The 21,530-nt window shown below is 42.1% G+C and overlaps 1 long non-coding RNA gene across 1 annotated transcript in view; it reads right to left on the bottom strand.

Annotated features, from left to right (window-relative positions):
- Nucleotides 1–883: 883 nt before the first annotated feature.
- The window catches only part of LOC141544705 (uncharacterized), an 82,325-nt gene continuing 61,678 nt past the window's right edge, over nucleotides 884–21,530 (bottom strand). Inside the window, exons 2-3 of the long non-coding RNA XR_012482761.1 lie at nucleotides 8,406–8,567; nucleotides 884–1,532 (exon numbers count right to left, since the gene is read on the bottom strand). This is a non-coding gene — a long non-coding RNA (uncharacterized LOC141544705). The remainder of the gene's footprint in view (nucleotides 1,533–8,405; nucleotides 8,568–21,530) is intronic.

Here is a 21,530-nt window from a genome sequence, read left to right as displayed (position 1 = left end):
AAAAATAGAAGAAAATGTAAGGTATCTCACAGCAAAAACTACTGATCTAGAAAACACATCAAGAAGAAGTAAAAATTAAGAATTATTGAACAATCTGAATGCCATGATCACAAAAAGAGCCTAGATATATTATTTCTATCTTAAAACTTCCCAGGCCTCAAACACTCCACTGATCACCCCCTGAAAGAAACCCCAAAACGAAGATTCCTGGTATATCATAGCCAAAATTGAGTGCTTTCAGAACAAAGAATAAACATTACAAGCAGTCAGAAAAAAGAATTTAAGAACCGAGGAACTACAAGAAGGAACATACATAATTAGCAACCAGAGCAGAGAGCTTGAAATATGATACTCTAGAAGGAAACTAAGGATGCACAAAAATATTTGTAGCTCTTTTTGAGGTAGCAAAGAATGGGAATCTAAGGGCATATTCAAAATTTGGTGAATGACAAACATTTTATGGTCTATAAATATGTTGGACCACTACTGTGTTGAATTCTTATTAGCATAACCACAAACTAGTATTTCGAAGACTAATGATGAAACATTCCCCATTTCCTGATTTGGATGTGAAGGACTGAGAAGGAAATTTTTTGTTGTTGTTGTTGTTCAATGTGAAAATTTGCTTTGACTATATATATTTGAAATGGATTTTGTTTTTCTTGTGTTCTTGTATTGAGGTAGGGAGAGTTGGGGTTGGAGGATAGGGAGGCAGATCTTAGATAATTAAAATAAATGAAATATTAAAAAAAAACTCCAAGGACAAAGCTTTATTCCTTTAACCCTTTACTATGTCGATTAGTAGTAAAATATCATTATGGTATTATAATAGCAACAAAATTAGGTCATAAGCTTCTAGAGGGCAAACATAATTCTCTGTTCCTAGCCTAGAACAGTGCCTCATAGATATGCTTAGCAAATATTTTCTGGACTGAAATTTAGTCAATTGTAGTAAATGTCACATTATTAGCGTGGGCCAGATTCACTTCTGTTAAGCTAACAGCATTTAGCAGCAGCACAACATGAGAGAATGTTAGCGCTAGGAAGGACTGCCAGCTCAAACATCCCCTAATCCAAAGTTTACCGGCTGTGTGGCCATAGACAAGGTGCTTGAACTTTCTGAACCTATTTCCCCATGAGGACAATAAGAAAACTTTCCCCTCATTCAATATGACAATATTTGCAAAGTACTTTGTGAAACTTGTGAAAGTCAGCTGTTAATATAATATGAATACATGGAGACTAAGAAAAGCCAAGTCATCGAAAACTATACACAATGATTACAATAACATAAGTGAAAGCACAAATAGGTAGTTGAGTCCAGTATAAAGGTGATGAACAATATCGATTCTGGAAGACGAATGATGAAATACACTTGCTGGCTCTCAGTAGAGACATGGGGGACCATGAGCCTGAAATGTCACATGCACCGTGGGATGTGATTATTGAGTCTATTGACTCGGATTGACTGTTTCTCTTTGTGGCAATGGAAGGTTCAGTAGTGGGGTTGGAGGAGGGATATCAGGAAATGTCTGTGGTATAAAAAAAAACAAAAGGCATCAATTAAACTTTTTTAGAAAAAGAGTTTGTGGTTTAAAACAGGCTTTTCTTATTAATCGGTGTATACTTTTGAAATCATGATACATTTAAAAATTAGCACACTGGTGGCCCAAAGCTTACAGCTTACCATGCTAAAAATAGTCAATATATGTCTACAACAGTAAAGATTTACACACACACATACATGCACACACATATACTTTTTAAAAGTATGTATATTTTGGGAAAACATCTGTGTCTAGTTTGCTAAAGAAACACTGTTGCCTCCCGTTCTTTGGAACCAATATGTTTGGCTCAACCAATAATACCACATTCATATATCAAATTGTACGTCCCTTTGTGGTCATATGAATTGAGGGAATGGGCTTGATATCAGAGGATTTGCAGAAAAGAAATGACATCTGGGGGACCTTTGAGTTCCAATGTCTTTGAAGAAAACTCTGGAGTAAAGATTAGGAAGAGAACTTTATTTCATACATACATGTATACATGTATCTATAGACATATATGTACACACATATAAACTGAATTCATATATCTGGGAGAAATGTATGCAGCAGGACCATCCATATGGGACAATTGATAAGAAATATGAAATATGGTTTGGGGAGAATCTACATGGAGAGGCTGGCCACAGGCTGATGAATTTTTTAGCTACAGCAACTCTTGAAGACCATTGATTAAGGAGCAGAGGGCCTGTGATATACACCAGAGAAATCTCACAGTCTTGAATTATCAATTATCTGAGTCCACTAATATCAATGTTCTTTGTCTTGGAGCCTTTCTGGCTATACCGGATCCCCTTAGCTTAAGATCATCAGATCTCAAACCAGAAAAGATCCAGCTCCCTTCAGCAGATGAGGAAACTCGGGCCCAGAGAAAAAGTGATTTACTTCAAGTCACATAGGAGCTACATCAGCCAAGTTATAACTGGTACCTCTTCAAGTTCTGGCAGCATCCTCCCCTGCCGGCTCTCTCCTCACGAAGGTGAGGATATAACCACAATAACTATCTCACAGTCCAGGTAAGAGAAGACCAAGAGTTGTAAAATAATAGTGACTAATATGAGATAGCTCAGAATGGATATGATTCTGTTCTACAGATTATTAATTAATATTGTTAGTTTTCAGAAGCATATGGGAGAGACAGACACAGAGAGACAGAAACAGAGCCAGAGAGAGAAACAGACACACAGAGAGACAGGAAAATATGGGGGTAGGGGAGAGACAGAGAGAAACAGAGACAGAGATGGGGTAGAGAGAAACAGAGAGAGAGAAGAGAGGAGGAGAGGAGGAAAGGGAGAGGAAGAGGGAGAGGGAGAGGGAGAGGGAGAGGGAGAGGGAGAGGGAGAGAGAGAGGGAGAGGGAGAGGGAGAGGGAGAGGGAGAGGGAGAGGGAGAGGGAGAGGGAGAGGGAGAGGGAGAGGGAGAGGGAGAGGGAGAGGGAGAGGGAGAGGGAGAGGGAGAGGGAGAGGGAGAGCTTCTTGGAGAAAGCCTCTTTGCTCCGGCTAATTTAATTTGTGGCATTTCTTTAACCAGCTGCACTTACTTAACCTGAGAGCAAGAGCTAGAAGTACACTGGGGAAGCGTCAGAAGCCACAATGATCACCTGCCAAGGACCCGGGCTGCTCCCATTCATTTTCTTGGGGGCGACTTAACAACCTGACCTCTAGGATGAGATTGGACAAAGAAAGGTTCGCTTACTTTGCTAGGATGAGATAAGGGTTTGTCCCCATACAATAGGAAGCAATAGCAAAGCAGGAAAACAGCAGGGGACAGAAAGGTAAGAGAGTAGAGCAAGTTTTTCTGTTGTTTTAAGCAATCAGCAGGTCTTCCTTAACTGCTGCCAGATGGCATCTGTTGGTATCAGTGCCATGAATGCCTTCAACTCAACAGATGATTCTTACATCGAAACTAATTGTAAGGGAGAATGGCTGCTCTTCTGGGGAAAACATATATCGATTATAAAATCTCAAGTTCAAGTAGGAATTCTTTCCCTGAGGGAAAAGTTAGTTGTTGAGATGGGGGGAAGTGAGGGTCAGTGCAGCCTGGGAAGGGATACTTGTTCTGGAAGAGGGACAAGCCAGTCCCCAGAGCCTCTGGTTCATAGTCCCAAGAAGGAGGAGGGGAGGGAAGAAGGGAGAGAGGAGGCAGTGGGCCGGAAGATCAAGTTGGGAGAAGGTAGACTGGTAGGTAGGCAGATAACTAGCTAGATGGATGGATGGATGGATGGATGGATGGATGGATGGATGGATGGATGGATGGATGGATAGATGATGGATTGATGGATAGATGGATAGATGGATAGATAGATAGATAGATAGATAGATAGATAGATAGATAGATAGATGGATGGATGGATGGATAGATGATGGATAGATGGATAGATGGATAGATGGATAGATAGATAGATAGATAGATAGATAGATAGATAGATAGATAGATAGATAGATAGATGGATGGGTGGATGGGGAGAGAGAGTTTATGTTCTATTAAAAAGAAAACCTTTACATAAGTATATTTAAAATTATATATAAAACGAACATCAAGTTTTTTTGGAGGGGGATGAACTAGGGGAGATAATGATCCTTCTTAGAAGATGATGACCTGAGTTTTGGAGGAAACTGGTTTTTAATTACCAGAGCCACAACGAGGGTGGCGTGACCAGGACTTTCCATGGTTTAAATTATGAATGATTTATTATTGACAGGAGCCTTTCTCTCCCCCACACTAGTCTGCCCGATGTCTCAGGCTTTGTTAGAAACACCCCCGATTGGGATAACTGCACTTGGGATGGGCGGCGGCTATCGAAGAATCCTCCCGAGTTGGATTTCTGGCCTCAAAAAAATAGTTCCTCTTCTCTCAAGCCTCCAACAGGACCTTGGAGGCCTAAACACTTGGAGCTCACATTTACCAGGCTCTATAATGAACAATTAAAGCCAGGAGGCTCAGAAGCCCGATGGACAGTTCCCTCCTCGTTCTCCTGTTTGCCAATCCACGATCCCACTGCAGCCATAACAGAAATTCTCATAACTGAAAAGTGTATACAGCCTTAAGGTTTGTGAAACACTTTTATACACATGACTTCATTTGAGCCTCACAACAAGCCTCTGGGGCAGCTCTTACACCATGGTCCCACCCCCAATTTATAGAAGAGGAAGCAGAGGTTCAGGGAAGTAAAGAGGTTTATGCAGCCCCAGGTGAGATTTGAATCCAGAACTCCCTCACTCCACGCATGGCATTCTGGCCACTTCCTAGAGACACTTGGCTCTGGTCCCATTCCTGGATTGTTTTGTTTTCTCTGAGATTCAAATTCCTCCCTTCTAAGATGGGAGTAGAAATGGTTTCCCTAGGACTGCTAGGTGCCACAGCAGAGAGAATGTCGAACTTGGAATCAGGAAAACCTGAATTCAAATCCTGCCTCAGACATTTAAAAGCTATGTGACTCCTCTCTCATCCTCAGTTTTCCCATCTGTAAAATGGAGCATCTCCCTTGGGGCTGTGGTGAAGTTCAAATTAGGCAACGTGGATCTTTGCAAATATTGAAATGCTCTGGAAATGCTGGCTGCCTTAGGGCCCATGGTCCATGCTCCAATGTGGTCCCAGCCCCCACTTACCTCCAAGGCTCTGCCCATCTTTGAATAAAGAATGAAAAAGTTGCTTATAATAAGCTGCTGGAGGAGAAACTTCACCAAAATGTGGCTGGCAAGTTGGAGGCCGGGCCCTGTCTCCTGCCCAGTCACAGCTGGCTCGTATTTCTCCTCTGGCGGATTGCTTCCAGATTATCCCGAGGGCCTCCCTGCCAATTAACCCATCTCTGTCTCCCAGTCATCTGGAGCAGTCGGGATCAGTTATCCAGGGAGACTGTGGGATGGGCACGCTTCTGAGGCCGGGGAGGAGAGCCATATACGTTAACACGCCATCCAGCCAGCTGACGCGGGCAGAAAGACGACTCCCTGGCACAGGCAGGAGGCTCACAGAAGCACCAGGCCTGGTCCAGAGACAAAAGGGAAAGGATTGAACCTCCAGTGTGGGAGGAGGGCAGGAGGGGGGAGAGAGAGATCGTTGTCTTTTATATGGCCGGTCAACATGTGATCAGTATACAACAAGAGCTTAATAAATGACTTTTCTCATTCGTTTGTGTAAAATGTTCCACTGCTTGGATTCACTTCATTAATCTTCCCAAGTTTCTTTGAACTCTTCATGTTCATTATTTCTTGTGTTCTAGAAATATTCTGCTACAATCACTTACCACACTGTTCAGCCTTTGCCCAGGAGGCGGGCACTTGCAGGAGTGGAGGATTTCAGAGGCCGATTTAACACGGACCTCACAAGCCACCTCGCCATTTTACAGATAGAGAAACTGAGTCTCAGTTACTGGTGTGACAGAGAAGGAATTCAGGGCTCAATAGGGTAAAGTGGCTCAGAGTCTCACTGCTAAAAAGCATCAGAGAGGTTAAGATTAGACCAAAGGAGAAGCAGCTAGATGGCGCTGTAACAGATAGATCGCCAGCCCTGGAGTGGAGAGGATCTGAGTTCAAATCCAGCCTCAGACACTCTGCACTCACTAGCTCTGTGACCCTGGGTGAGTGAGTTTGCCCCAATTGCCCTTAAGGCAAAAACAAAGATTGGTGCAAAGTAATTCCACCAACAACAAACAGGAATCATAATGGATATTAATATTTGAAAACACTTAATGTGGACTGTCTCATCTGATCCTCATCTGTTACAGAATGGAAATGAAGAATCATGAGCAGGAAAGATTTTGCCAAAAATAACGCAGACAAGTGTCCGAGGGGTTTAGTTTGAATTCAGATCTTCCTGTCTCTGATTCCACAAATACATAAAAATGACAGCTCCATACAAGGCAGAAGCGAGCCAGTCTGGGCCAGCGGGGAGATTTCCCCTTTCTCTCTCCAACAACTCCAGCACTCCCGCTGAAGTCTGAAGAGGAGCCAGGGCCACCTTCTTCAGCTGTCACCCCAGCCTGAGGAGAGATAACAGCTTGGAGATCATCCAAGTGGGAAAACCCTCAGGGATTAACTCACGCCATTGTCTAACCTGACAGATAAAAAACAGAGAACCAGAGAAGTCGGATGTTGTGCCCCAAATCACACAGCATGTACAGGAGTCGGGCCTGTCGCCTGGCTCCCTGAGGTCGGGGGCTCCTTAAATTACATCCCGCAGCATGTCAGGGGTCTCGCCGCCTCCTCGTACCGGCACAGGGGTGAGCGGCGCGGCACCTGCCGTACTGTCTTCCAGAATTTGGGCCCGTTGCCGTAGCCTTGGAGAATTCCACATCAGCGTGAGATAGAGGAGGAAAGTTTTAAAGGAGGACTTTTTCACACTAAAGTCTATTTTGAAGCGTTTTGTCTTGAAAAGCTGAGTGATGCTCCTTATGATACCTACAGACATATTGGACATCACTGAGTTAGAAATGATGGCTTCCCACGAGCTGAGGATTCTAATTGAAATGAAGCTTCTTATATTTGTAGGGACTTTAGTCCCCATCCCAGGTCCTGTGTGAGAGATTTGGGATCGGTGCATCTTGTTTGTAACCAGCAGAGCAGGCGAGAGTCAGAGATCAGAGGTCAGAATTAGCAAAATTCATGAAGGAAAATGAAGAATAAGAAGGATTCTCTCCCCTACACAGAGGGCGCAGTCTCCCCTGGATCCCCACGCTGGTGGGGACGCTCCCTCTGACCAGGGCTCTCCCGTCCCTGACAATCACTGGCTGCCATCCCCTCCACAGCTGCCATGATTCCTGGTCTTTAACAGCACCAGTGGCTAGCTCTCCGTTGAGCTCTTGCTGCCCTCTGCTGGAGGTGCCATCTAGTGCAGTGACTTCTTTGGCAATCCCAGGGTTTTCTCATTTTTTTGTGCCCTGGCTCTCCATGGCCAGAGCTAATCAGCACAGGTTCAGCTCTTCTATTAATCAGTCCCGTGCCATCCAGCCAGCACTCAGGCACGTGGACAAGGCCTTTCTTTCTCACCTCTCTCACCCAAAGTTCCTTCATCCTCCTTCTAGTGGGGATGGGGAGAGGATGTGAAGGCTGCATGGTCGGGGGAAGGAGGATGGGCCTAAGGACCAGGGGAAGGAGGCTGGGACTAAGGACCAGGGGAAGGAGGATGGGCCTAAGGACCAGGGGAAGGAGGATGGGCCTAAGGACCAGGGGAAGGAGGATGGGCCTAAGGACCAGGGGAAGGAGGATGGGACTAAGTCTCAGGGGAAGGAGGATGGGACTAAGTCTCAGGGGAAGGAGGATGGGCCTAAGGACCAGGGGAAGGAGGATGGGACTAAGAACCAGGGGAAGGAGGATGGGACTAAGTCTCAGGGGAAGGAGGATGGGACTAAGGACCAGGGGAAGGAGGATGGGACTAAGGACCAGGGGAAGGAGGATGGGCCTAAGGACCAGGGGAAGGAGGATGGGACTAAGTCTCAGGGGAAGGAGGATGGGACTAAGTCTCAGGGGAAGGAGGATGGGACTAAGGACCAGGGGAAGGAGGATGGGCCTAAGTCTCAGGGGAAGGAGGATGGGACTAAGGACCAGGGGAAGGAGGATGGGACTAAGGACCAGGGGAAGGAGGATGGGCCTAAGGACCAGGGGAAGGAGGATGGGACTAAGGACCAGGGGAAGGAGGATGGGACTAAGGACCAGGGGAAGGAGGATGGGCCTAAGGACCAGGGGAAGGAGGATGGGACTAAGGACCAGGGGAAGGAGGATGGGACTAAGGACCAGGGGAAGGAGGATGGGACTAAGGACCAGGGGAAGGAGGATGGGACTAAGGACCAGGGGAAGGAGGATGGGACTAAGTACTGGAGGACCTGGGTTCAAAGATCACTCACCAGCTGTGTGACCTTGGGCTTCAAGCTTCTTATCTCTAATATGAGATGACTGAAGTGGTCAACTTTTAATCCTCTTTCCAGCCTCTGTGAACCCATGTTCCTGAGTGTCAGGGCCATGAGTCAGAGATTCTTTGATGAGTCCCCAAAAGGTGTGTAGCAGCGCTGAAAGGAATGAATAAGCTTTTATATAGCTCCTACTGTTTGCCAAGCATTCTTGAACAGATATTATCTTATTTTATCCTCACAACTTGGGAGGTAAGTATAGGGACTATCTCCATTTTCTAATTGGGTAAACTCACTTGCCTAGTGGCAGGATTTGAACTCAGGTCTACCTGGCTCCCGGTCCAGCACCCTATCCATTGGACCTCCAGGACATTTCTCTGAAGATGTCTGCCTCTAGTTCTTATGTCAGAGACCTTCGTTTTCCTCACACACACTAAGAACTAGAAAATTAAGTAATTCTACTCAGTGCAACGTGCTAATAAAGCTGATCCTGTGGGTCTGCACCCAAGATGGTCCTTGCATTGGCTCTATCTCCTGGTGCCCTCAACCTGCTTGCCCCTTGAGGGTGAATTTTATTGGTCACACTGAGAGCTGAGCAAGAGAACATGGCAGTGTAAATCCATCACCTCTCTAGAGGGAGAACAGCTCAGAGCCTGGGGCCCACTGGTATAAAAAGCAAAGGGGGGAAGGGGTGGATTTTCTCAAAGCAGCCATTTAAATATGGCTTCTATGACTGCCACAATTAAACGCCCTTCTGTTTTCACCATAAAAAAGTGAAAGGCAATATATAGCTGAGCCATAACTAGCAAGCCTGCCACCTGGGCCCAACTCAAAAAACATGCCCAGGGCAAGCAGCAGCAAAGGCACCGTCAAGTCCGCTTTGAAAGGTGAATTTAGTTGAGGCAGGGCAGGACATAAGGTCCTGGGCTAAGAGAACCCCATGGACGCTAGCCCCCAAAAGGCCACAGCAAGGAGATCCAGCAGCGGAGAAGTGGCCCTGGAGAAAGAACTATACCCTCCGATAGCCAGCCCTCCAAGTCAATCTTCCCGCTCAAAACGTTCTAGGCTCATTTGGTTCCACACTGATCCCAAGTATGGTCAGAGTCTCTGACTCCCAGCAATTAATTTTTACAGCTCTGTTATGTGGTCAGTTCTACTGCCCCCCAACAATCACCCTGCTCCCCCTTTGTGAAGGCAGCAAACACCTACGTTGGGCAGGAAGGACACACGGGCTCCCTCCCCCCCCAAAAAGGAGGGAGGGCCTGGTCGAAGCCCCACTGAAAATCCACGCCTCATAATGTTATGATTCTTTTTTGGAAACCTTCTGCAAACTTTTTATTGGGAAAGTTTTGGCATGGCTAGTATTTTTTCAGTGGTGTCAAGGTCTTGTGGGTGCCCATGCCTATTAAAATTATGTATATATTTTTTGCAGTTTCCAATAAAAACCATCGTAGGCTATGCTGGAATAAATGGCTTGAAGCCTCCCCAAAGTCTCAGAAACTTTCAGATGTAGGTATATTTAACTTTTATGTCAACAGCGAGCGGCCCTTGTGCCAAAGTATGCAGCACACAGCTGGGATGGATGCAGGTCCAATAACCTGGGATAAAACTGGGAACACTGGGGAGTCACCCCATTGGATCTTTCCAATGGAAAACACGAGTGTAGACCATCATGAGGGACTGTCCCCATCTCCTAAAGGAATTCCCAAGATGGCAGTTGTCAAAGACAGGATCCAAGCATGGGAGGTGTTAAATTTAGAGACATCAAGGACTTTAGAGACCATTGAATCGACCCCATCCTTTTACAGATGGGGAAACTGAGGCTAAATGACTTAGCCAGATCCTAGCGCCTGAGGAAGGAAATCGGGTCTCTATTTGAGCTCTACTCCCTGCCCTGCAGCTCTTTGTGTGTTGGAGGCTTCCTTCTACCAACTCCACCACTATCACTATTCCGAATGATAACAACTGCGGTCTGCTCTTATCCTATTTCCATAAAAGCACAAATTGTTGGTGTCCAAATTCACTGAGTACTTTTAATAATCGCTTTCCATTCATTTCTAATCATCAGTTTTTAAAAGTGAGGTGAAATCTCTCGGGAAGTGTGAGCTCTGGGAGGTTGCTAGAAGGTGATTTGGTCTGGATTCCTGGGTTTTGTCCATAGTTTCCAGAAATCAGGAGATGAGGGTCCCGTGTCCTAATGCTGGAATATTACATTTGGTTCTGATTGAGAAAGGAACTGATCTGTTACAGAGCATCCACAAGGCAACCGAGGTGGAGGCGGGGAGTCCCATGTATGCAACATAAGAATTGTTAGAAGGAAACGGACTCATTTGGATAAGGGAGTCCTGGGGGGGGGGGGGGGCAGGGAAGATGTTGGGCTTCTCTCTCTTAAAGAGGGATTGTTGGGTCGTAGAGAACCCAGAGTCATAGGTACAAGCTGGGGTTTTAGGCTAGTTTATCAGGAAAAAAGTTCCTAAGAGTCAGATTCAAGAAAGGAATCATCTGTCTTGGAAAGCAGTCAGCCTTCTCTCTATGGGAGGGGGGTGTCTTTGGACAGGGGTGCGTGATTACTTGTCAATTATACTGCAGGTGGGATTCTTCATGAGCACTGATTGGATAAATGGCACACTGAAGCCCCTCCCAACTCTAAAATTCTGTGATTTTTATAATTGAGGAAACTGAGCCCCCCCCCCCCCTCCAAGAAAGGAAAATGGAAAAGGTGATGTGGAAGATGGACTTGGATTTGAATTCAACACTTCCTAGCCATGTGACTCTGGGAAAGTGCCTTAACATCTCGGAACCTCAATTTCCTTCTCTGTAAAAATGGTAGCCGTACTAGAAGCAACCTCAGAGGGCTATTGTAAAGCCAAAATGGGTCATCAAATTTGGAACTCAAAGTCTTACAAAAATGAAGTTTGAAAACTATCTTTACAATGTAATTAGAAAAAATAAAACACTATTAAGAGCGTGTAGGGAAGCATTTCAGAATTAAAGTATAAAACCCGCAGTCTAGATTTATTGTTTAAGGGAGGGAAGAAAAATAAAATGATTTTGTCAAAGAATAATAAAATAAAATGGGATCATCTCTGTAAAAGTGCTTTGCAAACATTAAAGTGCTCTGTAAATATAATTATTATTAATATTAACTAATAGCTAAAATATTAATCTTAATTAACAGCTAGAATTTATCCAGTTCCTTAAAGTTTTAGTCTCATGACAACCTTATGATGTAGGTGTTATTATTATCCCCATTTTTCAGATGGGAAACTGAGCCTGAGAAAGGTTACAGAGTAAGGGAGATGAGAAATGTGTGTCTGAACTCAGGTTTTCCCTATTCCAAATCCGGAGCACTGCCATGCTCTAAAAAGTTAAATGTTTTAAGTGTTTTGCCCAAGTTCACAATGAGAGGCTGAACCTGAACTGAGACAAGTCACCTGGTTCCCATTTCACTCATTCTTTTTTCTCAGCTGCCAATCAAAAGGGGATGAAACAGAGCTGTCGAGCCGCCCAGATGCTCTGGAGCTCCGCAGAATGGTTACCAGCTTGGTCCTCCGTTCACCCAAGCAGGGCTACCCAATGGGGGGTGGGGCAGAGGGAGACTTCATTTCCTCAAGCCAGGTATGTTTTCTCATGCATGGATCCCTTCCTTCCTCAAACAGTAAGAAACAAGAAGGGGAGCTGACTCTACCAAAACTCTCCATCATCTCTCTCTTCCTCCCATCTGTCTCCTGTAGCCTCCACGGACACGGATCTTCTCTGATTCCCTTCCATGTTGTACGTGACTGCTGCACAAGAAACCACAGATTATAAGGGAAATGTCTAATGGAGGTTGCGAAAGCTCACCGGTGCTTTCACATGCGGCAGGAGCTGGAGGATTTCAAGAAAGATCACGTTTTTGTTTCATCAGTGTTGATTTTGGTTCTCATTGAGGAATTCAGTCTTGTGTGAGAGAAAGAGTATTGGTCCTGGACCTGGATCACAGTTCTGGTGCTTTCCAGCTGTGTGTCTGTAAGCAGACCAACCTCCACTGAACCTCAAGGTCCTCCTCTGCAAAATGGGGACCTCCTACCTCATAATCTTGTCACAAGGAAAGTTTTGGTAAACCTCAAATTGCGATGTTTTTCTATATGGCTTCACAAGCCAGTGTCTCCATAGGTGTAGATCTACATGCTTATAATCCACATGCCAGCCCCCTCCTAAGCTCTGTCCCCATAGCACTCACCATGGTCTGCACCTTTCCATCTGGATGTCCCATGAGCATCTCCGACCAGCCATATCCCAAAGCCAATCTTCCTCGTGACATCTCTGGTCAGAATCTTTTTCTGTTGTCCGCTCCTTCCCTAACCTCTCACTCAGCCTTAAAGCGGGCTCTGTGCAGCATCCTAAGCTGTTTCAGGGATCCTTCTAGGGACTGACCACAAGGACCCCTCTGCCCCGTAACTGGGAGGAGGGGCCCTGCTGCCCAGTGGCTGTACGCTCTAGTGTGCTAAAGCCACAGAGTCCTTACTTAGTGCTAGAAAAGAGAGGTCTGGGAGCCAATGCCTCCAGAAGGCCACCACTGCCCATCCCCACTGCCTCTCACCCTACTGGCCAACTTTCCTGCTGACCTTCCAAGCCATCTTTGGGGTTCTGGGCTGATAGGTCTAGAACTGCCAGTGCTGCTGCCGATTCCAAGGTCCCCAGTCCCGTTCCTGCTTTGCTGGCGCTGGAGCCAGGACTGGGGCCAGGGCCAAGGGTGTGTTGACCCAACCTGCACTGGGACTTCCCCTGGATTCTCTTCCTGGTGCTATAGACCTTTCCTACTGATCTTCTAAGTGGTTTCTGGCTGGGAAATTGTTCCAGTCCATCGTTCTGTATGCTCTGATGCTCTCAAATCTGTTTAAAATCATTATTTGAAGGAATTTGGAGCGGTCTAGGGGAGAGCTCAGTGAGTCCTCATTTTTACTCCATTATCTTGGCTCCACCTCCTCTCTTAACTTCTCAGTTTCTATCAAGAAACTTGCATCCTTGCAATGACTCTGAGCTGGGGGAAACTCATTCTAAGATATTCTTTTCATGCACATGGATAATCTGCCAATAAGCATATGTAATAAGCAGTTAAACTGGAGAGGGGAATAAACATTTATTATATATAAACATTTATAGATAAATAAATTTATCACATAGAAACACATGTTATACATTTATTATAATAAATAATTTATATATTTTATATTTATATATAAATAAATTTGTTATATATGTAAATTTTTATATATTATATATAAATCTATTATATGTAAACATTTCTATAGCTCCTACTGTATGCCAGGTACTATGTCACATTCTCCTACAATTATTACTTCAGTTGATCCTCATGACAACCATGGGATGTAGGTGCTGTTATGATCCCATTTTTGCAGTTGAGGAAACCAAGGCAAATGGAAATAAAGTGACTTGTTTAGGGTCACACAGCTGGTAAGCATCTAAAACTAGATTTGAACTTACATGTTTCTGTTCCTACCTAGCACTATTCACTGTGCCATTTAGCTACCACTAGAAGGGAAGATTTTCCCCTCTTAATTCTAGTGCTTTCCCTCTGTTGATTGTTTCCAATTTAACTTGTATATATCTTATTTGCACAAAATTTATTTGCTAGAAGAGCTAATCCAATTCCAATTGATCAATGATGGACAGAATCAGCTACATCCAGAAAAGGAACACTGGGAAATGAGTGTAAACTGTGAGCATTGTTTTTTTTTGTTTTGTTTCTCTTCCCAGATTATTTTTACCTTGCGAATACAATCCTTCCTTTGCAACAACAAAAACAAAATTCGGTTCTGCACATATATATTGTACTTAGGATATACTATAAGATATTTAATATGTAGGGGAATGCCTGCCATCTAGGGGAGGGGGTGGAGAGAAGGAGGGGAAAAACTCGGAACAGAAGGGAGTACAAGGGATAACGTTGTAAAAAAATTTTTTTTACCTATGCATATGTACTGTCAAAGAAAATGTTATAATTATAAAAATTAATTAAAAAAAAACAAAATTTATTTGCTTAAAATGTTTGTGGCTGCCCTTTTTGTAGTGGCAAGGAATTGGAAATTGAGTGGATGTCCATCAATTGGAGAATGACTGAATAAATTGTGGTATATGAACATTATGGAATATTATTGTTTTATAAGAAATGATCAGGAGAACTATTTTAGAAAGTCCTGGAGAGACTATGCTTTATTGTATATCTTTATACATGTATAATGTATATTGTACATTTTTGTATGCAACATGAACTGATGCTAAGTGAAGTGAGCAGAACCACGAGACCATTGTACATGGCAACAACAAAACTATATGATGAACAATTCTGATGGACGTGGCTCTTTCCAACAAAAAGATGATTCAGGCCAGTTCCAATAATCTTGTGATGGAGAGAGCCATCTACACCCAGAGAGAGGACTGTGGGAACTGAGTATGGACCCCAACATAGCATTTCCACTCTTTCTTTTGTTGTTTGCTTGCTTTTTATTTTCTTTCTCATTTTTTTCCTGTTTGAGTTGATTTTTCTTGTGCAGCAAGATAATTGTATAAATATGTATGCATATATTGGATTTAATATATATTTTTACCATGTTTAACATATATTGGTTTACTTGCCATCAAAGGAAGGGTGTGGGGGAAGAGGGGTAATTGCAACGCAAGATTTTTCAAGGGTTAATGTTGAAAAATTATCCATGTACATGTTTTGAAAATAAAAAGCTTTAATAAAAAAAAGAAGCAAAAAAAAATTATTTGCTTAGCACAGTGCCTACCACATAGTAGGTTCCTCATTAAGTGCTGGTTGACTGCTTGACTACAGTTTCAGGCTTTAGAGATACAAAGATTAAAAATAAGATACACCCTAATTTCAAGGGATTTATATTCTGCTAAGAAATACAATATATGCATAGGTAAGAAAAACAAAAGGTAACTCAAATAAGATTATTTGGAAAGCACTTAACATGGTACCTGGCACTTAATAAGTGCTTAATCGATGTTTGTTCCCTTCCCCTTAACGAAGGGGAAAACGTGACCAAATTATGGGATTCAGGAAGGAGACTTTACATAGGTGACCCTGAGCTAAGCATTAGGACTGTTAGGAATTCTAAAAGATGAGAAGGAATGAACTCTAGGGACAGTGTCACAGCTTGTACAAAGCTTGGAAGTGGAAGAGGAGGGAGGGAATGACGAGTTTGGGACCAATTTCTGCTGGGGATACCATCGTCCTTCAGTTACTGAGGGCTGGAACTCCAGTGTCATCTTGGACTCCTGGCTGTCCAGGAGTTCGTCTGATCATCTGCAGGATCTGATCATTTCTACCTTGATAATGTCTCTTGTTCAAATCCCTGCCTTTCTACCAACAGTCACATCATTTCTTTCCTGACCTATTGCAGCCATGTCTACTCGGGCTCTTTGTTTCCAGTCTCTCTTCTCATAAACAAAGCTGCCAAAGTGATTTTCCTAAAATGTAGGTCCAACTGTGTCACTCCCTTCCCAGTAAATTTCAATAGCTCCTTAGGGACCCCAGGGTTAAACATTAATTCTTCTGTTTGGCCTTTAAGGCCCTTTACAACCTGGACCAAAACTGTCTTTTAGGCCTGTTATTCATCATTCATTTTCCCACTCTCTTTGGGCTAGGGAGACTAACCTTCCTGCCGTTCCTCACACATAATAAGCCATCTCCTCTCTCCGTACCTTTGTTCTTGGCTCTGCCCTGAATTCTTGGCAGGTGCTCCCTCTTCACCTTCATCTTTTAGACTCTCTCATTTCCCCTAAATCATTATGCAAATGTGGCTAATATGGAAATTTTCTGCATGACAGCACATGAATAATCTATATCAGACTGCCTGCCTTCTCAATTTGGGAAAAGGGAACAGAGGAAGGGAGAGAAGTTGGAAAAAGAAAGAAAGAAAGAAAGAAAGAAAGAAAGAAAGAAAGAAAGAAAGAAAGAGAAAGAAAGAAAGAAAGAAAGAAAGAAAGAAAGAAAGAAAGAAAGAAAGAAAGAAAGAAAGAAAGAAAGAAAGAAAGAAAGAAAGAAAGAAAGAAAGAAAGAAAGAAAGAAAGAAAGAAAGAAAGAAAGAAAGAAAGAAAGAAAGAAAGAAAGAAAGAGAAAGAAAGAAAAAGAAAGAAAGAAAGAAAGAGAAAGAAAGAAAGAAAGAAAGAAAGAAAAGAAAAGAAAAGAAAAAAAGAAAAGAAAAGAAAAAAAAGTTAATTTTTTAGATGTAACTGAGAAAACAAAACAAAAATAAAATATAAATTTTTGAGCATTATGCAAATGTGACTGACATGAAACCTCTGCTGATCATTCCAACTGCTAATGTCTCCCCTTTAATGTGTGTGTGTGTGTGCATGTTTGTGTGTGTGTGTGTATGTGTGTGTATTGTATGTGTGTAAAATGTTTTCCTTGATCCTTCCCTGATCAACCATAAGCTTTTTCAAAGCAGGAACTGTTTCTTTTTGTTTTAATCTTTATATTCTCAATGACTAACATTTTCCCTAGTCCACAGTAGGCCCTAAATAAATGTATATTGAAAAATAAAATGTTATCAGTTCTGATGGACGTGGCCCTCTTCAACAATGAGATAAACCAAATCAATTCCAATAGAGCAGTAATGAACTGAACCAGCTACACCCAGTGAAAGAACTCTAGAGGATTATGAACCACTACATAGAATTCCCAATCCCTCTAATTTTGTCCTCCTGCATTTCTGATTTCCTTCACAGGCTAATTGTACACTTTTTCTAAGTCCGATTCGTTTTGTACAGCAAAATAACTCTATGACATGTATACATATATTATATTTAATGTATACTTTAACATATTTAACATGTATGGGTCAACCTGCCATCTTGGAGGGGGGGAAGGAGGAGAAAAGTTGGGACAAAAGGTTTGGCAATTGTCAATGCTGTAAAATTACCCATGCATATAACTCGTAAATAAAAACTATAATTAAAAATAAAGAAAATTTTATCCATTTCTCGATGGGGAAATGATTAAAGGATATAAACAAAAAAGTTCTCTTAAAAATAACTACAAACTCTTCTCAACCATATACAAATAATAATGAGATTATAGCTGAAATATATAATAATAAAAGGATATAATGACCATAAAAATACAAATAAAAGTAACTTTGAGGCTTCATTTTACGTGCAGCAAAATGACAAGGATGACAAAAGATGGGAATAATCAATGCTGGAGGGGCTGTGGAAAGATAGGCACACTATCATATTGCTGGTGGAGCTAGAACTAATATGACCACTCTGGAAAGCAATTTGGAATTATGCAAATAAAGTGACTGAAATGCCTCTAGTCTTTGGCCTAGAGATTCTAATGTTAATCATATAGCCTAAAGAAGTCATTGGCCAATAAAAGGTTCCATATAAACTCATATATTTATATCAATACCTTTTTGAAGAATTAATGGGGAAAAAGTAGATGTCTATCATTGGGGAATGGTTAAATGATGGTACCTAAATAAATTGAAATATTATTGCTTTGAAAGAACAGAGAAGCATGGAAAGACTGACATGAACTGATGAAAATCAACTTAGCAGAGCCAGGAAAAATAGACACAATGACTACAATAATAGAAACTGAAAGACAATCACCACAAACCCAATCGAACTGAATATTGTGCAATTATAAAAACTATAAAATTGTGCAATTATAAGTATTATAATAATTATATTATTATTACAATATTATAATATTGTACAATTGTAAAAAATTTTAAAAACAAATAAATTGGGTATCTCTCCCCAATTCCTTTTGCAGAGGTCAGGGCCCATGGGTGTGGAATATTACATTTAACATCAAAATTCATCCAATGTGTTCATTGTTTCCCTTTTTTTTTTATTTAAAAAAATTCTTTTTCTCTGAGAAATTGCTCTTTGGGAAAAGAAAGGAGGTATCAGAAATCTGGGCAATGTAACAATATAATACCTAAATAAAAATCCAATTTAAATTAAAACATAAATGTCTATTGACTGAATGATATGAAATGAGTTTGGAGAGGAAATGGTGCCAGATTGTGGAGGACTTTATATGCCTGGATATGGGGTTGTGTTTTTCATTAGAGACTACGAGGAGCAACAGAGGGGAGTGCCATGGCCAGAACTCTTCAGAATATCAACTTGTCTCTGTGTGGAGAGTTCTGAGCTAGGTATGGGTCAGTCACCTGATCTCCGAGTCCTTGTCCCACTCTGATGTTCTGGGATTCTGCAATAACTTCAAATATATATGCAATAACTTCAAATGTATGTATATATGTGTATATATATATATATATATATATATATATATATATGAATACGAAGGACTTCTTTAAAAATGATGTTTACCAGATGTTCTCTATACCCAACTAGGACAGAGAGAAAGAGGGTATGAACTCTGAGGGTAAAAGAGAACTTCCTTAAGAGCAAGTTTTGTTGAGTTCTCCCTGAAAATGTTCCCAATGAGGGGGCAATCATCAGCTTGGGGGAGGAGGAGGAGGTTAGGACATGGTTTGGAGACGGGACACCAATGAGGAGAGGCAGACGGCATCCGTAAGACCCAAGTTGGAGTTCTACTTCAAATACTTCCTAGCTGTGTGACCCTGGCTAAATCATTTTATTTCTCTTTACTCTGGTTTTCTTGATGGTAAAATGGGAATTATAGTAATAATAACTCCACATAGATCCTTGTGAGATTCAAATGAGATAATTAGAGACAGCTAAATGGTATCATCAACAGAGCACTGGACTTGGAATCAAGAAGACTTGAATTCAAATTCTAACACTTACCAGCAGTGTGAGCCTTGGTAAGCCATTTAATCTCTCTCAGTCTCAGCTTTCTCATATGTAAAATGGGAATATCAAAAGTACTTATTTTGAGAATATGATAGCATGTATAAAGTGCTTTGCAAATATCGGAGTGCCATGCAATTATGAGCCACCATCATTGCAGAAAGTTCTTTGCAAATCTTTGAGACCTCTACAGAAATGCTGGCTGGTGCCATTCAAAGTAAGCACCATTTTTTCCCAGTAGTATTTTATTTTTCTAAATATATGCAAAGATAGTTTTTAATATTCATTTTTGTAAAACGTTGTGTTCCAAATCTTTCTCCCTTCCTCCCTTATCTCCCCCTTCCCCAAGACACAAGCAATCTGATATAGATTAAATATGTGCTGTCCTTTTAAACATGTTTCCTTATTTGTCATGTTGTGCAAGAAAAATCAGATCAAAAGGAGAAAAACCACGAGAAAGGAAAAAAAAAACCAAGCAACAAACAACAAGAGCCACAATAAGATGAAAATACTATGCATAGATCTATAGTCAGTCTCCATATTTCTCCCTCTGAATGCGGATACTATTTTCCATTCCAAATCTATTAGAATTGCCTTGAATCATCGCATTGTTAAAAAGAGCCACGTCCATCAGAATTGATCATCACATAATCTTGTTGTTGCCATGTACAATGATCTCCCGGTTCTGTTCACTTCACTCTGCATCAGTTCATATAAGTCTCTCCAGCTTCTCTGAAATCAGGAAGGCACCTTTTTGAAACCCCCTGTGTCTCTCCCCTAGTAGAGTCAGTTACTATAGATAATATTCCCTGCCCCATGCTCCCCCAGATCTTGATTTTGCTAAATAACCCTTCAGCCAATAAACATTTATTAAGTGTTTCTGGATACAAAAAGAGTAACAGGCTATACCCTCAAGGAGCTTATATTCTAACTGGGAAAACAACAGATCAAAGTGGGAACAGGAGGGGGAAGTCTCAAGAATCAGAAACCGCACCATAAGTAGAGTGAAACCATTTAGTCCCCAGTTTAAATATGATTTTACCCCCTCCCGGGATCATAAGAAACATGACCTGGCCCTTCTGGGTTTGGAAGGTTTATTGCTAGGGCTGAGTGCATGTCCTTGGACGGAAGGCTTTGGGGGACAGTGTGCAGGCTGAAGTCTCTGTTTATTCTTGCTATCATTAAGTACATCCATAAAGTCATTTCAACCGAATATTTGAGCAGGATTATTGCATTTGGAATGCCAGCCTGAAATCATAAAAAAGCATCTGTTCTTTAGGCCTTTTATTTATCCCTTTATTAACGAGATCGCCCAATTTCCATCTTAAAACTAGATTTGCTTCATTGTCCCTTTACTGCCAGTGGAAATTAAGTGAATATTTTTCTTTGCCTGCATTAAAATTTTTTTATTTTTCAAATGCTTGGGCATAGTGTGATAAAAGCTTGTTAACCCTAACGAAGTCCACATTTCTCAAAAGTTTGTTTGCAATGTCATTAAGGGCAAGTTAACTATGGAGAACGGGCTGGGGGTGGAGATAAGGAAACCCAGGTGAAGATCCTGCCTCTGATACCTGCTTCGACCCTGGGTGACCTCCTAGAGCTTGTCCATTCAATTGGAGGGTGGCAATCGATATTGACAGATGGATTTCCTTACAATGATGAAAGACCAAACCTTAGCTCTATGACTGAAAGAGACTCCAAGCTCATCTAGCCCAACCTCCCATTTTATAATCGTAAGACAAAAGTCACTAAATTTCTTTTATGATTTTCATTTTCAATTGAACTTGTAATTTCACAGATGCAGGAAGCTCCAAGAGAGAGACCCTCTCAAACAATGCATGTCCCCACCGGTGCTGCCATTTATAATCTTAAAAGGCTGAGCCCTATGAGATTAAGTAGCAATCGGAGGCAGACTTTAGATGTGGGTCTTTCAAGGTCAGCTATACTTCATCTGACAGAGGAGGAAACTGAGGCATAGGTTGGTTAGGTGAGTTGCCCAAAGTTACACTGAAAGCCAGCAGTCAGAGGCAGAGTTTGAACTCAGATCCCCTGACTTTAGAATCATGACCATTTCAGATTTTTTAGTACAAAATGGGCTCATTTCTGCAAGGTTTCAGAGAAATGAGAAAATCAGAAAATGAGTCCAACTAAGACGCTGATGGGGAGTCCATCCCTCCACTGGAGACCAATCATTTCCAACACAACCCCCGCCTTCCCTCTTGCTTCGGCAGTTTTGCCCGTGTTTGGGGAGCACCACGGGATGCCGGTCACTTTGACAGGACTGGGGTGCACGGAGATGTTTATGTGCGAGGC

The sequence above is a fragment of the Sminthopsis crassicaudata genome, chromosome 5 (assembly GCF_048593235.1).
Source record: "Sminthopsis crassicaudata isolate SCR6 chromosome 5, ASM4859323v1, whole genome shotgun sequence".
In the NCBI taxonomy this organism is placed as follows: Eukaryota; Metazoa; Chordata; class Mammalia; order Dasyuromorphia; family Dasyuridae; genus Sminthopsis; species Sminthopsis crassicaudata.
The sequence above is the reverse complement of the archived record's forward strand: the minus strand, read 5'-3'. Positions and strand labels throughout refer to the sequence as shown.